This window comes from Triturus cristatus, chromosome 3_2, assembly GCF_964204655.1.
Source record: "Triturus cristatus chromosome 3_2, aTriCri1.1, whole genome shotgun sequence".
Taxonomy (NCBI): Eukaryota; Metazoa; Chordata; class Amphibia; order Caudata; family Salamandridae; genus Triturus; species Triturus cristatus.
In genome coordinates this window covers 1,150,907,727-1,150,933,551 of record NC_140584.1, presented here as the reverse complement: position 1 = coordinate 1,150,933,551, position 25,825 = coordinate 1,150,907,727, and the positions used below count along the sequence as shown (strand labels likewise).

Here is a 25,825-nt window from a genome sequence, read left to right as displayed (position 1 = left end):
TTCAAAGTTCTTTTCAACTTTCCCTTACGGTACTTGTTGGCTATCGGTCTCGCGCCCGTATTTAGCCTTAGATGGAGTTTACCACTCGCTTTGGGCTGAATTCCCAGGCAACCCAATTCCGAGAAGACCTGATCCCGGCGCGCCTGGGAGCCACTACCGGCCTAACACAGTCCGTGGGGTGAGCCTCGATCAGAAAGACTTGGGCCCCCTGAGCGACGCCAGGTAGTCGGTCTTCTGTACGTCACATTTCCTACTCCCGCCGCTGAACGGGGATTCGGCATGGGCTCTTCCCGCTTCACTCGCCGTTACCGGGGGAATCCTGGTTAGTTTCTTTTCCTCCGCTTAGTAATATGCTTAAATTCAGCAGGTCCCCATGTCTGATCTGAGGTAGTAGTCGGAAAAAAAATGCCGTAGCGTCAGGGGGAGATGCCTGGGGAGGCCAGCCCCTGCCGGAGCAGGGGCCTGGCGTCCCGGCAGCGTGTGCGCCCTCTTTCCCCGGATCGGATCTGGAGGGCATTCGCCTTCCCCGGGGAGCCGGCCGCAGAGGTGGGCGCCCGAGGCACGTGCACGCGGGCAGCCGGTGGGACTTCACAGACAGCCACACACAGCACGCAGCCAGGCACCCTGGGACAGGCCCTGGGCAGACCGGTCGTGAGACCCCTTCTCGGGGCCAGACGCGCCCGCGATGTACCTCAGCGGCAAGACCCAGCGAGGGACCCTGCCACAAGCGATCAGGGGGCCTGACCTTGTGGGGGGACGAAGGGAAGCGGAGCTAACCCTGCGACGGCCCCAGCCGTGTCCCGGGGAAGCCCCGGGGCGATTGGCGATCAAGCGACCCTCAGACAGGCGTAGGCCCGGGAGGAACCCGGGGCCGTAAGGTGCGTTCGAAGTGTCGATGATCAATGTGTCCTGCAATTCACACTAATTCTCGCAGCTATCTGCGTTCTTCATCGATGCGCGAGCAGAGTGATCCACTGCCAAGAGTCACAGGAAACTTTTCGAAAATGTTCACCCACCTGCGGGCGCAGGAGAGGCGGGAGGAAGGCGACGCTGTCCATCCACCGCCCGCGTGGTGAGACGGCCCAGGCATCCCGTTTAAGGCTTACCCTCTGGGAGTCAGACTGCATCGTTGGGAGAAAAAAACATTACGAGGAAGGGGGCTCCCGGAGCAATGGGAGCAGGCAGCCCCGCAGCCGTCGGTCCCTCCCGGTGTAACCCGGGATGGACCGCGCAAGTATTCAAACCCCTCAGCCTGGCCACACAGGACTGGGTCAAACATGGTACCTGGCAACACCTGCATGTCAGCCGTCCGTTGCCAGGCGGCCCCAAGCCGTGCCGGAGGGCTGGCGATTAGTCCACCCCACCCTCGCCCGGGCCAGGTGGCTCCCCATCCCGCACGCCTCCCACCGAGAGGAGCCGAGGTGCCCTCACAGGCCCTCAGCCCCTTCTCTTCCAGGCCACCCTGCCGCACGAGAAGGGCCGCTCCACGGTCGCCCGGAACCCGGTTGGGCCGTGACTCAGGCGCAGGAGGACCCAGCCAGTGGCATGGCCTTTCGAGGGTGGGGCAGTACCTGCCCGGGGATGCACAGCCATTCGGTTTCCCCCTAACCGTGGGGGTCATGGCAGGTGAGCTTGGGTTCCGTCTTGGAAGGGACTACCGCTGTGCCTCTCCCAGAAAGGGACAGGGGACAGGGGCTGCGTCCGTCCCAGGTCCCTCATGCGTCAGTCGGGTCCTCCCTGGTGGAAGAGGCCTGCCATAGGCCCGGTCCTCAGCCAAGCACCCCATGCAGCCACAAACCGCTCCACCGGCCAGGGCGCGCCAGGGCAGGGCCCTGTGCCTACAGTGGGTGCTTGCAGGAGGCAGGCCTAGGGCTTTGGGCTGGTGCCGTAGGTCGCTCAGGCGCTCCGCCGTTAATGATCCTTCCGCAGGTTCACCTACGGTAAACCTTGTTACGAATTTTACTTCCTCTAGATTGTCAAGTTTGATTGTCTTCTCGGCGCTCCGCCAGTGCCGTTGCCGACCCCGGCGGGGCCAATCAGAGAACCTCAATGAACCATTCAAGCGGTAATAGCGACGGGCGGTGTGTACAAAGGGAAGGGACTTGATCAACACAAGCATTGACAGGGAATTCCTCTTTCATGGGAAATAATTGCAATCCCCAATCCCTATCATGAGCGGGGTTCAGCGGGTTACCCGCACCTGTCAGCGAAGGGTAGACACACGCTGGTCCGTTTAGAGTAGCACGCGTGCAACCCCGGACATCTAAGGGCATCACAGACCTGTTATAGCTCGATCTCATGTGGCTGAACGCCACTTGTCCCTCTAAGAAGTTGGACGCCGACCGCTGGGAGTCGCGTAACTAGTAAGCATAGAGGAGTCTCGTTCGTTATCGGAATTAACAAGACAAATCGCTCCAACAACTAAGAACGGCCATGCACCACCACCCACAGAATCGAGAAAAGTTTCCCTTGTTGAGTCAAATTAAGGTGCAGGCTCCACTCCTGGTGGTGCCCTTCTGTCAATTCCTTGAAGTTTCAGCTTTGCAACCATACTCCCCCCAGAACCCAAAGACTTTGGTTTCCCGGAAGCTGCTCGGCGGGTCATGGGAATAACGCCGCCGGATCGCTAGTCGGCATCGTTTATGGTCGGAACTACGACGGTATCTGATCATCTTCGAACCTCCGACTTTCATTCTTAATTAATGAAAACATTCTTGGCAAATGCTGTCGCTTTGGTTCGTCTTGCACCGGTCCAAGAATTTCACCTCTAGCGTCACAATACGAATGCCCCCGGCCGTCCCTCTTAATCATGGCCACAGTTCAGAAAACCAGCAAAATAGAACCCGAGTCCTATTCCATTATTCCTAGCTGAAGTATTCAGGCGACCGGCCTGCTTTGAACACCTCTAATTTTTTCAAAGTAAACGCTTCGAATTCTCAGGACTCTCAGTCAAGAGCATCAAGGGGGCGCCAAGAGGCAGGGGCTGGGACAGGCGGTAGCTTGATCCCAAGATCCAACTTCAAGCTTTTTAACTGCAGCAACTTTAATATACGCTATTGAAGCTGGAATTACCGCTGCTGCTGACACCAGACTTGCCCTCCAATGGATCCTCGATAAAGGATTTAAAGTGTACTCATTCCAATTACAGAGCCTCGAAAGAGTCCTGTATTGTTATTTTTCATCACTACCTCCCCAGGAGTGGGTAATTTGTGCGCCTGCTGCCTTCCTTGGATGTGGTAGCTGTTTCGCAGGCTCCCTCTCCGGAATCGAACCCTGATTCCCCGTTACCTGTGGTCACCATGGTAAGCACAGAAAGTACCATTGAAAGTTGATAGAGCAGACATCCAAATGTATCGTCGCCTTCATGGGGACGTGCGATCGGCCCGAGGTTATCTAGAGTCACCAAAGCGCTGGATTGGTCTTGGTCTGATAAATGCACGCAGATACCGGGAGGTCAGCGCTCATCGGCATGTATTAGCTCTATAATTACCACAGTTATCCAAGTAACAGATGGAGTGATCAAAGGAACCATAACTGATTTAATGAGCCATTCGCATTTTCACAGTACCGAGTGTGTGTACTTACACGTGCATGGCTTAATCTTTGAAACAAGCATATGCTACTGGCAGGATCAACCATGTAGCCGCACCTGCTGATGGGGTGGGATCTCCCCGACCGGACAACCTTCGTGCACCCCTCCCTCTCGGGAGCCTGCTAGGAGAAGAAGCCTGCCCACCTGGGCGGGAGGGCTCGTTAGAGAGGTGCGGTCGCATGGGCACCGGCGGGCCCAGCCGTCTCCCCTGGAAGGGAGAGGCAGGCCGAGGCGCAGCCTTAGCGAGACGCAGGGGAGCCGGAGCCTGGAGGCGGCAGCTCCCTTCGGAGCTGCTGTGGAAATGTGCTGGGCGGAGAGGGGTGACGGCATGGCGCACGGGGCCTACAGACGTGCCGGGCAGCAGCATTCGAGGGCCTGGTGCCACCCGACCCCGTCCGCTCGGGTCAGACCACTGGGGGGCACGAGCTGCCGGGGCCACTCAGCCTTTGCTCTGCTGGGTAGGGTGAAAGGCCTCCCACGAGGCGCCAGGCCCTCGAGTCAGACGGTCCATACGCGGCGGAAGCTCCTTGCTTGAAACAACAGCCAAGGTTGGCCTAGCAGTCCATCCCTAAACGGACCGAGAGCACCCAATCGATCAGAGTACAGCCAGGGCATCCCTGGCAGGCCGCCCTGCGCAGGGGGATGCCGGCTTCACATCCCTGCCTGCTCCCGGGGTGAGCAGGCTCAAAGGAAAGGCCCATCAGGAAGGGGCTGAGAGGCGGGCGCAGACCCGGGCCCCTGGGGGCCCCGGTGCTGCCTTCCCCGGTCTCAGAATCGCCTTACCTCATGGAGGTCTGACTGAGCAAACTCGGAGAAAAATGACCATTGGGAAGAGGCTGAGCGGCAGGTGCGTACCCGGGCCCCTGGGGGCCCCGGCGGGCAAGCACGGGTTCTGCCTTCCCCTGTTTTGACACACCAGACCTCATGGAGGTCTGACTGACCCTCTCCCTAGTAATCTGGAGGAAAATTACCCCCCCCTTTCTTGTAATCCGTGCACACAAGGTGACAGATGGGACGCAAGGCACGAAAGTGCCCGACCTCCTGGAGCCCTCGCTGAAATCGGGGAGGCAAATGAGCCCTCATCGTGGACCCAGCTGGGGCTTCCAGGCCCAGAGGCACAGGGGAAGCCTCCCCGGGCCAGCCGGGCCACAGGCCCTTGGGAGCCGCTGAACCCAGCCGAGCAGGGGGAGGCTCCCCAGGCATGACAGAACCCCGTCCCAGGCCATTGGTGGGCCGGCAGACGGAGGGATGGGGCCCAGGGCCAGAGCACCTGACCCAGGGCCCGGCGGGCCCCTGGACCCAGTCACGGCTCCCAGGCCCAGAGGCACAGGGGAAGCCTCCTTGGGCCTACCGGACACCATCCCAGGCACCCTGCCACGTGGCAGGACCAAGGACCGAGCCCGGGGTAGGGAGGCCACCCTCCCCAGGGCCTCAGGGAGCCCCTGAGCCCAGCCAAGCAAGGGGAGGCTCCCCGGGCATGATGGGACCCCGTCCCGGGTCTTTTGCGGGGCAGCAGGCCTGGGGACGGGGTCCAGGGGTGGAGTACCCGAGCCGGGGCCTGGTGGGGCCCCCAGACCCAGCCGGGGCTCCCAGGCCTGGAGGCAAAGGGGAAGCCTACCCGGGCCCGCGGGACCTCGTTCGGGCACCCTGCCATGTAGCAGGACCAAGGACGGAGCCTGGGGTGGGGAGGATACCCTCCCTGGGGCCCCTGGACCCAGCCAAGGAGGGGGAGGCTCCCCATGCCCGCTGGACCCTATCCAGGGTAGCCTGCCAAGCAGCAGATCTGGGGACGGACCCAGGGCTGGTGCGGCATCCTGGCCCATCCAGCTGCCAGCTGAGGACCGCTAGACCGACAGGGGTTCCAGAGTACCGTGTCCCTAGTAATCCGGAGGAAGGCTACCCACCTTTCTGGTAACCTGTGCGCACTGCAAGACTGAGAAGACCCTAGGCGCAGATACGTCCGACCTCCTGGTCGCCCCATTGGAAGCATTGTGCGCAACCAGATGGCCGAGGGGACGGTTGCAACAAGATGGCCGGGACCGAAAGGACGCCCATCTGCCCGCCCGAGCCTTTGCCGTAGGGCTCCCACCTGCCCTTTCAGTGCTCGGGGGCTCTGCTTTCTGGGGGCTCAGGGACCCCGGCTGGGCCTTAGGCACGGGGAGGACCACCGGAGCTCTTGGACCCGGACGCCCAGGTGAGGACTGCCCAGGATCCATGGAGCCTGTCCCGGGCACTTTGTCACGCCGTGGGCCGGAGGAAGGAGCCCCCAGACAGAGGGGAGGTGTTGTCCGGGCATAGCCCATCTGGTCCCCGGCAAAGAACCGCCAGCCCGGGAGGGGTGTTCCGACATACCCTGCCCCTACTAATCCGGAGGAAAGCTACCCCTCTTTCTGGGAACCTGTGCGCACCGCGAGAATCAGGGGACCCTGGGCGTGAACGTGCCCGACCTCCTGAAGGCCTGGCTGGGATCCAGGAGGCAAATGAGCCCTCATCCGTACTTCCAGGGCAGCCCAGCCATCTGGTCGCCCCATTGGAAAGCATTGCGTGCGACCAGATGGCCGAGAGGAAAGGTGTGACCAGATGGCCGGGACCGAAAGGACTCCTATCTGCCCGCCCGAGGTTTTGCCGTAGGGCTCCCACCTGCCCACGCAGGGCTCAGGGACTCTGCGTCTCTGGGGGCTCGGGGACCCCGGCTGGGCCTCAGGCATGGGGAGGACCACCAGAGCTCTCGGGTCTGGGCGCCCGGGGGAGTACAGCCCGGGACCTATGGAGCCCGTCCCGGGCACTTTGCCCCGCCGTGGGCTGGAGGAGGGAGCCCCTGGACGGAGGGGAGGTGTTGCCCAGGCAAAGCCCACCTGGTCCCCGGCAAAGAAGCGCCAGCCCGGGAGGGGTGTTCCGGCAGACCCTGCCCCCACTAATCTGGAGGAAGGCTACCCCCCGTCCTGGGAACCCATGCGCACCGCGAGACTCAGGGGACCCTAGGCGCGGACGCGCCCGACCTCCTGGAGCCCTGGCTGGAATCCGGGAGGCAAATGAGCCTTCATCTGGACTTCCAAGGCAGCCCGGCCATCTGGTCGCCCCATTGGAAAGCATTGCGTGTGACCAGATGGCCGAAGGGAAAGGTGCGACCAGATTGCCGGGACCGAAAGGACTCCCATGTGCCCACCCCGAGCCTTCGCGGTAGGGCTCCCGCCTGCCCACGCAGGGCTCGGGGGCTCCGCGTCCTGGGGGGCTCGTGGACCCCAACTGGGCCTCAGGCACGCGAAGGACCACCGTAGCTCTCAGGCCCGGATGCCCGGGGGGGACTGCCCGGGACCCATGGAGCCCGTCCCGGGCACGTTGCCATGCCGTGGGCCAGAGGAGGGAGCCCCCAGACAGAGGAGAGGTGTTGTCTGAGCATAGCCCATCTGGTCACCGGCAAAGAACCGCCAGCCCGGGAGGGGTGTTCTGGCATAACCTGCCCCTAGTAATCCAGAGGAAAACTACCCCCCAATCTGGTAAGCCGTGCGCACCGAGTGACGGAGGGGACCCTAGGCGTGGAGGCGCTTGACCTCCTGGAGCCCTGGCTGGGATTGGGGAGGCAAAGGAGCCCTCATCGGGACTTCCAGGGCAGCCCGGCCATCTGGTCGCCCCATTAGAAAGCATTGCGTGTGACCAGTCGCCGAGGGGAAAGGTGCGACCAGATGGCTGGGACTGAAAGGACTCCCATCTGCCCGCGCCGAGCCTTCGCGGTAGGGCTCCCGGCTGCCCTTGCAGGGCTCAGGGGCTCCGCTTTCCGGGGGCTGAGGGACCCAGGATGGGCCTCAGGCATGGGGAGGACTGCTGGAGCTCTATGGCCTGGATACCCAGGGGAGGACTGCCCATGACCCATTGAGCCCGTCCTGGGCACTTTGCTACGCCGTGGGCCGGGGAAGGGAGCCCCCAGACAGAGGGGAGGTGTTGTCCAAGCATAGCCCATTTGGTCCCCGGCAGAGAACCTCCAGCCTGGTAGGGGTGTCCTGGCGTACCCAGCCCCTAGTAATCCAGAGGAAAGCTACCCCTCTTTCTGGGAACCTGTGCATACCACAAGACTCAGGGGACCCTAGGCCCAGAGCCGCCCAACCTCCTGGAGCCCTGGCTGGGATGTGGGAGGCAAATGAGCCCCCATCGGGACTTCCAGGGCAGCCGGGCCATCTGGTCACCCCATTGGAAAGCATTGCTTGTGACCAGATGGCCGAGGGGAAATGTGCGACCAGATGGCCGGGACCGAAAGGACGCCCATCTGCCCACCCCGAGCTGAGCCATAGCGGTAGGGCTCCCGCCTGCCCTTGCAGGGCTCCGGGGCTCTGCACCAGGGACCCTTGTCCCAGGCAGATGGACACTTGGCAGGCCACAGGACAGGGGCTCCCACTCCTCATGGCCCTGACCGAAACCCAGGACCCGGGGCCGCTCCCAGCTTCTCAACCCAGCCAGGCCGAGGAGATCGGACCCCTGTCCCGGGCACACTGACCCTCAGGACCTACGCTAATTTAACCCAGCCCTACTAATATCGATACGTAACATGACAATATTTAAGTTTTCAATATTATTTGTAATGTACATAGATACCATTTAGACTCTATATTTTGGTTATCAATGTTTTTGAGACAATTTCTATAATGATGTTTTTGTAGTCGGTATTCCACAGTTAAACCATTTCAACTCAATGATGGCTGATGGAGCATCTGCCAAGCAAGCCAATCATTTGAAGAGGGCTAACGAAAATCTTACTCTACGGGGGTTATTTACGAGAGCCCTGCATCACTTTTGCACCACATAAAGTGGTACACGCATTACGTAAGGCTCTAATTTCGATTTATAAAGCCAAGCAAAGCAACCTTATGTGGCCTTGAGTGGCCTCATAAATCATAAGTAAGGTGACACAACGCAAATCGCAGTTTCGCCTTACTATGCACCCAGGAGGTGTTCTCTGGGCATTGCAGTGAGTTGTCTCATGCAACACCCATGGAATTTGATGCTCTCAGATTTGCAAAGTGATGTGAACCTGGGGAAGCTCCAAATCCGTACGCCTACCGAGATGAGGAGTAACAAGGAAAAATATGTTTATTTCTCCTTGCTTTTACCTCTTTCTATGTGTGCTGAATTCTGCAGCACACATAAGAGGAAAGCGCCGCTTAGGATTGTTTTTGTACAGGAAGATGCTACTTCCTGGAAAAAACAATCCTGCTTGCAAAAAAGGCACCCTTGCACCATGGTTCAATGATGCGTACGTTGGTGCTAGGCTGCCGAAACAGTGTCAGCACAGGGAGAAAGGACATGAATGCACCGTATTGCTTAAATACAGTGCATTCTTGCCCTTTCACTTTGACTTGCTACGCTGCCCGGTGCCAAAATCCCATAAATAAGCCCCTATGTGTATTAAACGTAAGAGTTTGTCTTTGCCATACCTAAAAAGGCACTTGCACAGAAGTACTACAGTACTTGAAAAAGAGTGGTAGAGATGGATGCCAAACACTACTTTGATGGCAGGAGTATTGTGAGGAAAAAACATGTTATTTCCATTAATCCATTATACTTTTTAGTTTCTATGTTTCAAATTCCATTCATCATCACAGGTCCAAACGTTTTCAACACAGTTGGCATTATCCCTAGTGCTGTAATTAGGTGCAGTGCTCTCCATGTTTCTGATCCAACCTCCTCTGTGCATGTCCCAGAGTGCTCCAGGGTCTAATCTTCTCGTCCTTTTCTCACCTTCTCTGATCCTCTGATTTGTAATCCTGTTCACGGTTTGTGCGCTGCCCATTCATGATTCAAGCCATGATTCATCAATCCCATCGAGGGACGCGAGGGATTTGCAGTGCAATATTTATGTTTTTGGAACAGCAAGAAACACTTTTATTTGAGAGTCCTGGAGCACTAGAACTTGCTGTGAATAGTGAATTATTATGATAATCCAGCAGTCTTCAAATAAAAGTTATAACGTGAGATTGTTACTCCCAAAAGGACTGTTTGAGTGGCTAGTGGCTAGTAATTGTGTGTGTGGAAAATGTTGTGCATGGGTTTTATAATAACATACAACATATTGTAAAAGTTCACAAAGATTTGTTCATCTTGCACTTAATGCTAGGGCTGTACAAAAACAAAGACTTTGCACTCAAAATTTGGCATGAATAGTAGACGCATTGTCAAACTTGCTAAATTTCCGAACCTTCAACTACAAAAGATATTTGATGTAAAAAATATTTTTACAGGACAATTTTCTTTTTAAAAGCATGTTTGTGGAGGTTTCACCTGCTAAAAGTTTGTTTTTCGAGGAGTCTCTCTCGCAAACTCACCTTTTCTCCTACATTTTTTAAAAACATTGCAAATTATGTGAAATTCATGAAAATTGTACGGTTTTATTAAAACAATTGCAGAGAAAAACCATTATCCTTAGTCAATCTGAATGCCACCAATTGAAAAAGGTTACCAAGGAATGGGGTGGGATAACATTATCTATTCCAACTGGATGGCAGGAGAGAATGTGAGATAGCCAAGAGAGAATGTGGGATAGCCAATCACATGCAGTGAAACAAGTCTTAATGGCAGTGGCTGAATGATGTCCCAGAAAACGTTACCTATAAGTTATCAGTCAAAATCTCAGTTAAAGATTACAATTTTGTAGAGTGTTTGGTGCTGTTAAGTGAATTATTTTTCGACCCATGCATTATTTTTTTATGCAAGTATAATCTTACATTGTTCCTGGTTACTGGGCTTCCTGCGACTTAGGAAATTTCTAGTTTTCTTTATGTTTGTGCGGATCATGTAACTCTCACAGAAAAGCTGGCCTAAGGAGACATGCCTTGTGGGATATGTGAAGCCTGTTATGTCACTCACTGCATGGTTGCAGATCAGAGCTCTCTCCTGACGGTGCTTTGTTCTCTGTGGACTGTTCTCTTTCTAATGTCTTTGTTTTTCCCCTGGTATGCGTGGAATGCATAAAGTGCTGCATAAGGACCATTGGTGTTTTTGGAGTATATATTGACTGTGGGGGACTCAGTAGTGAAATGGCAGGAAGGGACACCTTTCTGCACAAAAACAATCCTCAGACGCATTTTCTTTTTTCTAAGTGCGCTGCAAAATGCTGCACATGTAAAAAGAGGACATAATAGGGAGAAATTCACATATTTCCCCTCTTTACTCCTCTGTTGGAATTGTGTACAATTTGACGCAATCCGAGGTTTACTACCCTTAGTACATCTGCGATTGTGCCAGACTTCATGGGTGGATGTGTGGGAATGCCCGCACTCCACTCATTGAATGACTTCCCAATGCAGAGAAAAGCACGGCAGTGATTTGCGCTGCCTTGCATTACTCTGGATTTACCAAGCCACGCAGAGCCACTCAAGGTGCTTCGAATGGCTTAGTAAAGCTCACTGAAGCCCTCGTGTTGCCTTATGTCGCCTTGCGTGATGCAAGGGCTTCATAAATCTAGCCCTAGGTATGTATTCTGAGTCGGCAGAATCCCCTCATCACTGAGGGAACAAAATGAAGGTCTTGCAGGAGCATGAGGCAACACACTTCCTGTCATGCTCAGTTTTAGAGAAATGACTACCAGGAGTCAACTCTATGGTGAGCATACTCAGTACCCGGCAGAGATGGGTGTCACCCTTTTAGAGCCTCCTGAACCTTTAGCATACTTCATACACCACCATCTACTCTCTTACTCCACTGGGACACCATAGGATACCGTGGTGGTATGGTGTGGGAACTTTCTTAGCGAGGGATTACTGAGGGGTGTGGGTGGGGTTTCCAGCGGCTTATACTTGCGTATGCAATGCTGTTCTGGTCATGGGCTTTTCTGGAGAGTGAAGGATGCAGTCTGATCTTCCTCACAGACCCAGGCCTTGGCTGTCATGAATCCCACATGTTCTCTCTTCAGGTAAGACTCCCTGTGTTGAGGCTGTGAATAATTCTCGGCTTTGTACTCACATGTATGCCTACTTTATTTAGTATTCAGTGTTGTTTCTCTTATCCCAGAGAGACCTCCATACATTAATGGGGGCTAATATTAATGATTTACGGCAGTAGTGCAAGAAGTAGGGAAATCTATTTGAAGCTATGGAGAAGTGAGCTCAGATTTCAGAGAAGGTATTTCTCAGAGGGTGCCTTTCACGACCATACAGCAAATTGTCAATCTGTTCCTAAGTTCAGGAGTTGTTCCTACTGAACTACAGAAAGGTGTAATCAGACTCTTCCTGAAAATGTCAAATTTAGATCCAGGGCAGCCAACAAATGGCCATTCCCATCACCTTGTTAACTCCATTAGCTAAAATTCTAAAAGGTGCTGTATCAGTGGAATCATCCATCTTTATGGACTTGATTAACATTCTTGAAGACATTGCACTGGTATCAGTCCTGGACGAGTTAAGAAGGGCTGCTGATAGTAATTCCAAAGGTGGTTGGTATTATTTTACATCTGTCTGCTTACTTTGCTATATGGACTTATATGACATCATGTGGCTGGCAACAAGCCAATCAGAATACAGCAAAGCCAGCTGCTGATTGGTCGTAAAGTAGGCTCACGTCAGTGAGTAGATGGCTGGGAAAAAACAGTAGAGTAGCTCGAGCACAATTAATGGAAATCACAATCTGAGGTGATGGCCTTATCTGACGCGGCGACTATTGTAAAAGCTCGGGATGCTTTTCATTGAACAGCAGTAGCTGCCATTAAAGATATTGTTGGAGACCCCAGAAGTAAACATTCCTAATGTGAGAGAGAGCAAAGCAATGAATGGGGCAATGGAAGTAGCATCAGTGTCATTTAAAAACCTACTGGCACTCAATGGCATCAATGGTTTGGCTCCTTACCCAATTATCCTTGAACAAAATATCTCCTTCCTGCTGTCAGGGTACAGGGAGGAGGAAAGGGGCAGCCAGGAGTACCCCTGGTGTTGTAGACCAAGGGAAACTACCGAAATATTGCTAAATTCTTTAATTGGCTGCAAAGGAAAGAAGACCGGAGGAAACTGAAACTGCACCCAAGCCCTAAATCCATGTAAGAGACCAATGCATTTATCTCTTCCAAGCCAGTTGAGCACAGAGAAGTTACAGACATGTAGATTTGTGCAACTTTAACTATTCAGTAAAATGCTCTAGAGAATGTCAAGATTTTGTGGGATGCAGTGGAGTGCAGCAAATAATTTGTCAAAATGTGAGATTAGCCTCATGATATGAGAGTCCTACTTTGTATTATGTAGCTTTCAAATGTAAAGACCATGAATTAAATAGACAAAATATTCCCCAGCAGTACATACATTTACAACCCACCTCAGTGTTTACTGACTTTACATAGCTGTTGTGTGACTTGATTTATTCTTACAGCATGTTGTAGTGAGTTATTTACCCCCAAACAAACCTTGTTCATTGACGGTACTATATAAGGACAGATATCACTTGTACAACAAGATCTCTATTACTAGTGTGTGAAGTTGCTTAGCTAACAGCTTTTCAATTTTGGGAACATTTCTTAAACAATTTATACATTTTGAGATGTACGCACTTGGTAAAGTTCTAATAAAAGGAGAAAAATAGGAACCCTACCTGGAAGCAGGAATGTTTCCACTGTCAGTCAGGCCCATTCCTCATTGCTGGAATTCCCAAGATGGATCTGCTGACAGGTATCGGGAGCTGTTGTCTCAAATCAGACAGCAGAAAAAATAATTCCTTGCAGCCTGATGTCCGACAGGATTTCAGGATTCATGAAATAGGATTATGATCCATCCGGCCCAGCAAACCCCAGCCCAACATCTACTTACCCTTTCTTGGTAAAGTATTTGAAAGAGTGGTTTTTACTGAGCCACTCAAGTTTACGGAGAAAATGACTTGATGTCAGATTAAAAATCCAGATTAAGACAGTCCTCTTAACCTTTTGAGATGACTTAAAACTCACAGTAGACAAGAACAGATGTGTCATCTTAATGCTTCTAGACCTGTCAGCGGCATTTGACACTTTCAACCTCCACACAGTACTACCATGACCCCATCATCTTGGAACACATGAAAATGCTCTAAAAATAATTACTTTTACCTGAAAGACAGACAAAGCTTGGTATACCTACTACCTTTCACACCAGCACCTCATACTCAGCACTGTGGCATCCCTTTGGTGCCCCCTCACACCTCCTCTATTATTCCTCTATTATTCAACATTTACCAAACCTTCTTACCGGTCCAGATTATATTGTTCAACTTTACCCGTTAAAACTATGAAGATGATGCACAAATTATTGTAAATATGGATGTCCAAGAAGATCTTTACAAATCAAAACTTGATGCCTCCTTTTGCGACATAAATGCATGGATGAGTAACCATCTAATACTCCGCAAAGGCAGAGATTTTGTGTGAACAATGACAAAAACACCAGCCGACCATTATGTGGCCCAAGGAGTTGAGATCAATCGTATGACATCAAGAGAGGAAAGAAACCTAAGGGTAACCATTCATTTTGACCTACCCTCGATGTCACATGTCAACAAGGTCACAAAGTCACAATGAGCAGCGACTAAACACTGAAACATTTTCCCTAACTTTAGATATCTAGAAAAACTACAAGCTATACTCACACTTGTAATCTTCAAGCGTGACTATGTCAACAGCCTATATCTGGGCATCCCCAGTCTTATCACAGACAAACTACAACTAATCCAAAACACTGTTTCAAGACTCCTTCATAACCTCCACCCAACAGAATGCATGACTCCAATTACTCTACTGTCATCTGCGCTTAGACAAGCAATGTTCAAGGCACTCTGCATCATCCACAGAGACTTCCAAGGAATATACCTACAATTTAAATTCAAGCAATGCCATACAGTAGGACACTGTGTTCTATGTTTATACCACGGGTCATCACGCAACATTACTAAATGAAAATCTTGGGAGGAAGAGCTTTCTCTGTACAAGCTGCCGCGCTCTGCAGCAATCTACCAACCAATTCAGTAGCATTTACACTTCAGAAGAAAGATTAAATTATTACCATTTCCAAGATATCTACTTCATCCAATAACCCCGGGGTAGAGCCAGGAAAAATAACCTATCCTTCATGTAAAATCTACAGTCCACAGTCCTCAGAAATGGAACAACCCACCCAGCACACAACTAGCTATGTTCAGGTAAGTTATGAAGGGCTGACCTACATCTAGCCTGGCTTTTATATAGTAAGATCAACTCTTTCTGGTTACTTTAATATAAAATACATTTTCACTGCTAAGCAAAATCTTTGGAGTGTGGACTGCTCTTTTTTGGTATGCAGGGAGGAGCTGCTACAATTCATATATAACTGTTCTGCCCATCAATAATATAAATGCCAAAGTTTCATGTTTATTGTTTTACATCTGATTTGATATCAACAATTAAAGCATCTCATAAGGTTACAGCAATATTAAGATTAATCCTGTAATTCATACATAAATATTAAGACATCATTAGAAAGCACTTACAAATTTAAAAAAAAGATTAAAACATACATATTTCTTTGGTGGAATCAATATAAAATTGGTGAATTCATCTGGATTAGTTATAATAAACTTTATATATAACAGATTTTAAAAGTTTGAAAAAAGTTTCAGTGATTCTGCAATTACTGGTCAAACAAAAAGGACGTCTTTAGTCTTGTTTTCCACCACGAAAAAGTTGACACAAAGTGCAATCGTTTTTGTGATCTACTCATTCACCTACATAGACCTTCAATGGAAGGATGCCTGACCTCAGCAGTAGTATTGGTCTTTGGCACTATGCTCTAAATATAAAGATAAGTAAATTTGAGCTTGTTTGTAATGTACCATATCTGGAAAGGTCTTAGACAGTATCAGTTTTGTGCAATGGACCCTGTCCAAAGTATGACCTAATTAGTATTGGATGCACAAATATTTTATTTGAATGTATTTTTTAATAACAAATAAAAATGTATTTATTTTTAACAGAGAGACAGTTATCAATGTTTTCCTGAAAGTAGAACTGTTTACCATATACTATTGTTTAGTGCATCCTAATTGGACCTTGCCGATAGTGATTCAGCGGAAGCCCAGGGATTACCACTTCTTAAAAAAAAATATTTCAATAGGGCCCATACACAGATTCACACTCCCTGGTGAATTCCGCTGGAGGTCAAGTTTTGTAATTCACTCAAGTTCTGACTAGTTATCTTCCTAAAACTTAAACAAAAATTCTTACCAATATTCGATGTCTAACTAATCTTTCACAAATCAACACTTTTTCCTCTGGTCGATGGACCCTTAGTTGAGTTAGTTGATGGCGATATTAAAAGTTACCTAACTAATTCACAGATCTCAGTGAAATAACCACAGACTCTAGATAAGATTTATAAGTTTTATCTAAAGAGTTTTCAATCATAAATTGAACACTCATCAATACAAATTCACAGTGTAAACTCCATCATTCTTTATATGGGAGAGAAAAATCATTTAGCAAATATATTCATTTACACAAATCTCATTCAACAAATCAATGCATAAGAGTGAATAGATGAAGAGACAAAAGGGTTCAAACAAAATAAATTTGCAAAGAAATATGCAAATTTGAGAAATTACCTATTAAGAATTTCGAAAACCACCAGTCTGGCCAAAGGACTGGTGGGGGCCCCCTGAGTTAGACTCAGGGGACAAAGACTATAGGGCAGGATCAGGAAAGGACAGATACTTGCTAGACATCTCTATAAAACCCCACATATAAAAACTAAACAGACCACACAGGACAGGAGGAGGAATTGCCATAATTTACAAAGACCCCATCACATTCTCCATTCTAGACCAAGTATGCAACGACCAGCTGGAAATATTGGTATTTAAAATGAACTTACACCAAAGTCTTAGCTGGAAAGGAGCTCTAGTATATTGCCTACCGGGACCACTATCCAACACCACTACACAGCTTATGGAACTCATTGCTCCACATGTCATATCAGCCAGGAATTTTATACTCCTTGGAGACTTTAACGTACACGGCAAAAACCTAGACAACCCAGAGGCGTCGTCCCTTCTGACAGAACTGTCTTCACTCAAACTAACTATAATAAATAAAGCCCCTACACATCAAGCAGGACATACTTTGGATATAATATTAACAAACTTCCCCGATATATCCTATGGAGCTACGCTCCCCTTGACATGGTCGGACCACTCTATGGTCGAGTTCCGTGTCAATAACCCCAAGGTACAGACTGTCCTCAAATATTACCCTAAAAAAAACTACAGACAGTGGTATAAACTTACGCCATCACATTTTCAAGCCGCTTTTTTCCCACCTCAACACTCTGAATCCGATAATGTAGAAGAACGCCTAGCCTTCTTCAATGCCAGCCTATTATCCACTATGGACAGCCTAGCTCCTTTGAGACAATGGCCCACAAACATAAACTGACGCCAGGCACCGTGGTATTGTAAAAAACTTGAACACCAGTGGCGGCGCTCACATGACCCAACAGATAAAGAAAGATTTAAATATGTACTAACTCAATACCACAATAAATTAAAAAATGCTTGAAAAACTCACATCGCAACCACACTTGAACAAGCAGGAAGCTCTCCGAAAATTCTCTACCAGATCCTAAAAACATTCACAAACCCTAAGGCCTGTGACATTGTATCCGCCCCATCTCAAACATTGTGCGACAATATAGCAAGCCATCCAACCCTGAAAATTGACATGATTTATAATAAAATTACCTCAACGAAAGGACCCCAGACTGACCCTGAGTTGGATCTCCCACCAGCCTTGCCAATCTCTCACATGTTAGAGAACTTCCTGTTACTCACGACAGAGGAGACAGAAGCTCTATTAAGTTGCGCTAAATCAGGATCCCCACTGGACCTCATTCCTGCTAAAATAGCCGCAACTCTGTCCAAACAACTAGCTGGCCCCATTTGCTCTATTCTAAACAGCTCCTTGAAGGAAGGCACCCTCCCTCTGGATTGGAAAGCCGCGCAGATCCTCCCAATTAGAAAGAGCCCTAAAACCCCCATGGAAGACCTAAATAACTACCGCCCCATTTCTCTTCTTCCCCTTCACACCAACATCTTGGAAAAACACATTAACAAACACCTTTCAGACTTTGCTGAATCTATAAACTGCCGGGACCCCTCCCAATCAGGATTCCGTCCGAGATATAGCACAGAATCCGCACTGGTGGCAGTCACGGACAACATCAGGATCTTGCTGGATAAGGGTCAAGGAGTGCTTTTGGTGCTGCTTGACCTTTCCGCTGCATTCGATACTATCTCCCACCAGACTTTACTTAGAAGATTGGCAGACATCGGCATCACAGGAAACGCATAGAAATGGTTGTCCAACTTTCTGTCTGACAGAACTCAAGCCGTTAACTTAGGCCCATTCCACTCACAGACTACCAGGGTGACCAAGGGAGTACCACAGGGCTCATGCCTGAGCCCAACCTTGTTTAACATTTACGTTACTCCCTTGGCGAGACTATTGAGGAAGTTCGGATTTATCCCCATATCGTACGCTGATGACCCCTAACTGCTCCTCTCATTTGACAAATCCAACTCCAACATTCAGAACACCTTTGCAGAAGGATAGAAGGCCATAGTGGAGTGGATGAAAGTCACTTTTTTCCAACTCAATGCAGCTAAGTTGGAGATAATTCTATTTGGTGAAGCCACTGTGAAATGGTCCCCAAGCTGGTGGCCAGAGGAATTAGGTCCTACCTCATGTCCCAAACAGGTGGTAAAAAACCTTGGAGTTCAGTTGGACCACAAACTCACATTGGCAGATCATGCCTCTTCCACCGCTGGAGCATGTTTCCATAGCCTCAGCCTACTCAGAAGAGCCTTCCTCTTCTTGCCACTATCATCCAAGAAAACCTTGATTGAGGCTCTAATCCTAAACCGCTTGGACTATTGTAATGCGCTGCTGATTTCAGCCAATGAAAGTTCCTTAAACAACCTCCAAGTGGTTCAGAACACCGTGGCCCGACTGGTGACCAATGCCCCCCCAAGAACCGCATCACTCTCTTTGCTTCAAAAACTACAATGGTTGCCAATACGGAAGAGGATCAAATTCAAGGTCTGCTGTATGGCATGCAAAGCAGTAAACAACTTATGCCCCAGCTACCTAAATGATAAATTTGTTCACTATGTTCCCCCCAGACCCCTCCGCTCTGGAGTTAAAGCCCTGCTCCAAATCCCGCCCCACACTACTAGAATGAACTCCCCATTCACATGCATCAATGCACGGATTACCTGGTATTCAGAAAGTTGTTGAAAACCTCACTGTTCTGATTGTTCCTCATTAGCTCACTTATGCGGTCCTAGCGCCGAGATACCCTAATGGGTTGATTCGGGCGCTCTATAAGTAAATAAATTGAAATAGAAACCCAACACACCAGGACGCTTCACTCTCTTACACTCTCTCCTTCCTTGATGTTCTTCTGCAATCTTCCAATCTAATCTGGCTGCCTCATGGATCTGAATCTTCTCAGTCTGCTCTCGTCTCCGCTCTCGCTCTGTTCCTCTCTGCATCAGCATTCAGCGATCAGACCTCTTCTCTTCTTGATGATGCCGTACACATGCCCATTTCCGTTTCTTAAGTCACTCTAGTTATAGGGGCAGATTTATAAGCCCTGTGCGTCACTTTTGCGCCGCCGTTGCATCACCTTTGTGACGCAGCGGCGGGGCAAAGCCAGCGCCATGCTGCGGCAGATTTACTACGTGACGCATCTAGGGAGATGCGTCACGTTGTAAAGCTTGCGCCACATGTGGGCGTACCTGCACAGGGGGGGGGGGAGGGGCGTTCCGGCACAGGAACGCCTCCGAAAAGTGGCTGAGTGAAATCTACAAGATTCACTCAGTCACTTTTCCGGCCATGCTGCGTCAAATCCCTGCGCCTGCTTGAAGCAGGCATAAGGATTGACGCAGCATGTTAGGGATAGGGGCACCCCGAGCCTTGCTGGAGCAGCGTCGCGGTTGCAACGGAACTCCAGCAATGCGCCAACCTTACGCCGGCAGATGCGTCACGCATCTGCTTGTCCTTGCGCCACGATGCACCGCATTGTAAATGCGGCGCATCTGCGGTGGCGCAAGGGCAAACTTGCGTGACGCATCTTCCCTGGCGCATCCTCTGCTGATTTGCAGGAATGCGCCAGGGAACATAATTCTGCCCCATAGTCTTTATTTCTACATGTCCCACCCTCAATAGTTGCAAATTTAGTAAAATACGAAATATGATTGGACAGGGTAAAGGGAGTTTTCATCACACTATGCTAACATATTCCTTTTTATTAACGTTCTTTTGTTCCCCAAACCCTTCCCCTTTAGCTCATTCATGACATTAATTCTCATACATATTTTGTTGCAAACTTTATATAACTTTAATACAGGCTTCATAGACTAGTCAGGCACATCTTCTCTTTCCCAGGATTTTTTGTCCTTGGCGTCTGGCAACCATTCAGGGTCTCGGCCATTAGGTCATCTCACAACTCCACCGAGCATGCGCGACTTTTGGATCATCCAGCGCCATCTTCTTTTGATGCCAATGTATAACAGGCCTAGGTGCGCACAATTAATAAAGGAATCATAAACGGATGTTATTTTCAAAATCATATAATTCTCACTGTTCACCATCCACTTTTACTCTATCCTATGTAAGTTTTATTTCTACGAGCAAAAGCATAAACAACAGCAGCGTTCTTTTAAGTTCAAGCAAGCATATGCCGGGCATGTGGTGCTTCATGATCACAGGTTAGTGCTTCTTGCACATGCGTGAGAGTTTTTCCCTCTCAAAATAGGTTAGTCACGCTGTCTTCAATGTAGTTCTAGTTCGCACATGCGCAAAGCGTTTTTCCGAATTAAAGAGGGTTTTAGTCGCGTTGCACTTAATTCCACATTAATTAAGCATGCGTAAAGCTTTTTTCCCCATGTGTCGGTGACTGGTGTATATTAATTCCGTTTCATTTCCAGTTTTAGCCGTTAGTAAATGTTAATGAAGGATTGATCCGAGCAAGTTTCGTTTTTATGAATCCTTGCTCCATCAATAGTACTGGGGACAGTTAGCAGTGAGGCTACGCAAAATGGAGCTTCTTCTTATTATGACTTTATGTCGGGACAGTGCTTTTCAGTAGTCCAAGGGCCTTATTTAGATCTTGGTCGACTGGTTAATCCATCACAACGGTAACGGATATCCAGTCCACGGAAATATGAATCCCATGTAATATAGAGGAATTTATATTTCGGCGGACGGGACATCCGTCACTCTTGTGATAGAGTAACCCGTCCGCCAAAATCTAAATCAGGCCCTAGTTGTCCAGGAGACCATGACGGAAAATATTGGATTCTGCACACTAATTTTTCTAGTGCCAGTATGAGGTTCACAGTGAAGGTACAGTACTTGTGTGAGGCTACAAAAGTTTCCTACCCTTGAAAGCAACCACCTTAGTTTAAAATTTGCTAACTTTGAGAAAGTTATTTTTAGCATATGCATGTAGGACATTTAGGTTGCTCTGTAACCCAACTGGGATTAAGTCAAAGACCTCCAAATTACCTGCATCAGTGGGTTGAGAGATAGGAGGATAGTTTGGGGGGCATTTCTTACCTGAGAGAATAGGGCTAGTAAGTCAGAAAAATACAAAAAGAACAGAAGTGGAGCCAATATGCACCCCTGTTTCAACCCATTCCCCATTTGAATCTTTGATATTAGACCTTTCCTCCCACCCATCAGTACTTTGCACCAAGTAAATGTGTGCAGAGCAATTATCAGTACTAATATAATACGAATCAGCAGTCGTGCAGGCAACTGTAGCTCAAACAGGCTGTGTAATAACATCCTTATGCTATATGACCCACTTATACACTTACTCTGGTACCCACTCATAAAACGGAACACCTATGGGTCACCATTCCTGTCCACAGCACTCATCACCAACTGAACAGGCTTGAAATAATTGTACACATTTTATTTATTTATTTATTTAGTGTTTTGTATAGCGCAAACATGACACGTTATGGTATCAGAGCGCTTTACAGCAGTAGCAAGTAATTACAAGAATTTGCAAAAACAAAGTTAGATACAAATTGGAGCATGCAAACATGAGAAAACAGTGCAGGGAGAAACATGCTATACACAGGGAATATGGGAGGTGAACAGGAGAACATTTGGAAAGATAGCAGGAGGACGATGGCAAGAGCAGAGGAGACTGCAGGCAACAGCCTTTGCCCATAAGGTGACAGTGAGGTGGAAAAGAATGCAGAGTGGTAGGCAACGTCACTGAAAAAGGACGTGGATTGCATATATGAGAGCAGAGTCGGAATCGCGACAAATCTGCTACATACCACTGGCCAAAGATAGATTCTAATCCAGTCCAATACTGTGGGTCTCCACAACCTGCATACTATTACCACGTCTTGACATCTCACAATGAAAATCATATATGAATTAATACTAACAATGTCTATCCCATCAGATCTCTCCCCCAGCTCTCCATCGAACAATGCCTGCTAAGGACAATAAACTTGAAACTAAACATCTCAGAATGGACAACATAGCGGGGTGACCAGCTTAGTGGACTATGATCATAAGAAATATCATACAAGGACATGCAGAGCTGTTCATAGCTAGCAGCTTGCTGAAAACCATAAACGTTGTGCCTCTCTCCCATATTTCAGTGCTAAGTACTGCGTCCTATAACACAATAACCGCACCTTGGTGGTCATCATGCAGGACTTTGAATCCCCTTTCCACATAGAACCTAAAAAAGATAAATCACGTCCAACCATACCCACCACATGGTGTTGCATGCTCCTCATGTAAGCAGTAGTAAGCGCTATATAAATTGAACAATGCAATACATTTTATAACGTCTCTGGCGAAGTGGGAAATTTGAATGAAATGAGGGGCTCCAAGTGACCTCTCCAGATGGAGTTTGAATTCCACACACCTTAGTCTGTGTGGATAAACACAGCTCAAGTTATTGTTGCAATAAATGTGCTGGCCCTGTGCAGAAATGTTCCATTGTTGGAGGCACCAACAATTCTTTATTTTTTCTTTACCACATGCACTTAAACCCTTTCCAGGGAGTTCTGCCTCTGGCACCCCGCAGAGGAAGGCGTCAGCTGTGTAGAGGGGGCTCATTCTGGCACCTAGAAGGGAGAGACAGGAATGAGAGACCTGGCCACAGGAAGCCCAGCTACATGTGCAGCTGGGGCCATGATAGAAATTGCTTCCCAGAATAGAACCATATCAAGATCGGCTGAAGGACAGCCCAGGAGGACCATCTGGGCCTTGGTTGTCCTCCAAGGCTGAGAATAGTGCTCTGTGTGTTTTATGGATTCTACCGAAATTTGGATTCATGAAGCAGAGCAGTTATAAGTCAAGTTTATTTCAGTCTGAAGTACAATCTTTATTTTTGTTTTATGTCTCGGTTTCTTTTCATTACTGTGTATTTGAAATACTTGCCCCATAATCCCATTTTAATACCTCCATTTGGATGTGCCAAAGCATTGCTCAGTGTCCTGGACTGAACTTCGCCTCCTTAAAGGAAGAGAGCTCGTGGACACCTTTAGAAAGCTGCGGTTCTTTTTTCTTTCACACATATTCCCTCTTCCCTCTTCCAGCTTCTAGCAGACAAGTTCCATATTCACCTCAAAGAACACCTTGGGGCAGATTTACAAGCCCCGTACGCCACTTTTATGCCGCCGTTGCGTCACTTTTGTGACGCAGCGGCGGCGCAAAGCTAGCGCCATGTTGCGACAGATTTTACAACGTGATGCATCTAGGGAGATGCGTCACGTTGTAAAGCCCTGCGCCTCATTAAACCCGCGTCAGGTTTAATGTATGCAGGGTGGGCGTTACGTCGGAAAAAGCCTCGGAAAACTGACGCAGTGAAATCTATAAGATTTCATGCAGTCACTTTTCCGACGCTGGTGCACCAAATATTTATGCCTGCTTCAAGCAGGCGTAAGTCGTGACGCACCATGTTAGGGATAGGCCAGGTTGGAACAGTGCTGGAGATGGGTCGCGCTTGCGACACAACTTCAGCACTGCGCCAACCTTATGCCGGCAGATGCGTCACGCATCTGCTCGTCCTTGCGCCACGATACACCGCATTGTAAATGCGGCGCATCTGCGGTGGCGCAAGGGCAAACTTGCGTGACTCATCTTCCCTGGCGCATCCCTGCTGATTTGTAGGGATGCGCCAGGGAACGTAAATCTGCCCCCAAGTTTGCTGTTCCCAACATTTGTGTCTCTTTAGAGTGAATTAAAAGGTAAGTGTCTTTTATTTAGCACCGAGGTCACCGCCCAGGCGTTGGTGCCATTTCTCTGTGTTCCGAGTAGCACTTGACAGATGAGTGAGCGTGCAGGTGCTCAGTATTTTCACTAAAACCTGAACTGAGAGATACACTCCATAGGTTTTTTGCTCGTAGAAAAAATGGCATTTATCTCCAGAAATTAGCTAGAAATTTGATAACAGAGTAGAGAAACTTAGGCTGTTTATAGAATTATTTTAATTTGCATTAGCAGCCATTACGTGCAAAACATGAATTGGTGGAGAATACACTGAACACGCGATGATTTGCCTAGCTCAGCGGTTCTTAACCTTTTGACTGCGGTGGACCACCACTGAACATTACTGGAATCCAGGGACCCCCACTGATTCTTTATTGAAAGCCAAGGACCCCCACTCTGAGCAATTTCTTTGATTTGAACCTCAAACCAATACACACAAATACAAAAACAAGCATACACCAAACAAATGCCTCAAATTTGGATTATTTCTTTATATATACTTTATTAATCTTAATTTATTAATTGTTATATTATTTAATTTTGTAAAACAGTCACAGTCCTCCTGAAGAGGTCTCATGGACTCCCAGGGGTCCCCCGACCACAGGTAAAGAGCCGCTGGCTGCATGCTCATGTCCATAAGCTGGGAGCTGACTCATCATTATAGTTGGAAGATGTGCAGCCACGAAAAGACAGACACACAGATGCTTTCAGTCAGAGGGGTGGATTTCATTTTTACCTGTGCCGTTACATAGGCCCCCGTAGCCTCTGCTGTGCGGCGTGCCCCTAGCTCCAGGGGGCCCCTCAGCACAGTAGCCTGGCCTGAGAGCTCTCGACTGACTCTGGAGGGGGGCCTCCCTGTACTTTGCAGGGGGGCCCCCTCTACTTTCCTTACGCCACTGCATTTTACAAAAAGAGCACAACGTTCCCTGATCACTGAGGGTTCTATTTCTGCTGTTGTGTCTTTCCTCTCATACCCCCCTTCAGCAGACTACTAGGTACAGCGCCGAGATGCCCCAGGGTGAGTCGTGCGCTTTAGAAGTGTCCCTAACATAACAACCTAACAGCAACCAAAGTTGCTGCACTGCGTTCCAGGGGTGTAGAAAGGCCCCCGCGGTGCAGGGGGGTCCGAGCTCAAGAGGGTGCCTTCAGCCCAGTACCCTGTCAGCAGAGCTCCTGAGTGTGGTCGGAGGGGCCCCCTTCAAGCACTTTACAGAAGGGCCCCCTCAAGTTTCGTTACGCCATTGCTGCGTTCTGCTAGGAGGGCAGTGCAGAGCCATATTCACTAAATATGGCTTGATGCTGCTTTATTTTCCTGCACTGGTGCACAAACAGGCGACCCAGTACCACACATACAGCTTTACAAAATAGTTCAATTGTGTGTTTGTTGTCAAGCATAGGTTTTGTATTGAAATAGTTCCATTTTCGTTCACAATTCTATGCTTAGACCATTTTTGTAAACATTTCGCACAAGTGCAGCACACATTCATTGATCAAAATGTTTTTAGAAATGTAAACATTTCGCCACTTAACACCTGTTTTAAGGAGAAGTTTTATATAAATTTTGTTGTCATCTAAGCCATGTGAGCAATCTTTGTAGATCTGGCTTTGTGTAAAAAATCATGGGTGTTAGTGTGGGAACATTGAAGTCTTACCTATGGCACACTTAGACCCTATGCGCCAACCAAATGTGAGGACATGGAAGACCTTTCTGAGTGCATTCCACCTGGGTCGGAAGTAAAGAGCCCTTCACCATCATGTGGAAGCCATGACCATTTGGCATCGCCAATGAGTGACGCATGTCTGGAGCAGGAATCGACCCTCACAAACTATGCCACAGCGGAATGGTTCAGACAGATACCACGGGAGGGCAAACCCTGTACCATCGTAGCGGTATAAAGACCTTGTTTCATGGTGAGTCCTGATGTCCAGCTGATACTAAGGAGTATCCTGACCACCAT

General features: G+C 48.9%; 1 non-coding gene and 2 pseudogenes across 1 annotated transcript; all 3 read right to left on the bottom strand.

Moving 5' to 3' along the window:
* LOC146859295 (28S ribosomal RNA) overlaps positions 1 to 391 on the bottom strand; it is a 4,287-nt pseudogene extending 3,896 nt beyond the window's left edge.
* A 441-nt stretch (positions 392 to 832) lies between these two features.
* LOC146859294 (5.8S ribosomal RNA) lies at positions 833 to 986 on the bottom strand. The gene has a single exon (XR_014980463.1). It is a non-coding gene; the product is annotated as a 5.8S ribosomal RNA (ribosomal RNA).
* Positions 987 to 1,912: 926 nt separating this feature from the next.
* LOC146859293 (18S ribosomal RNA) lies at positions 1,913 to 3,642 on the bottom strand (annotated as a pseudogene).
* Between the last annotated feature and the right edge of the window lie 22,183 nt (positions 3,643 to 25,825).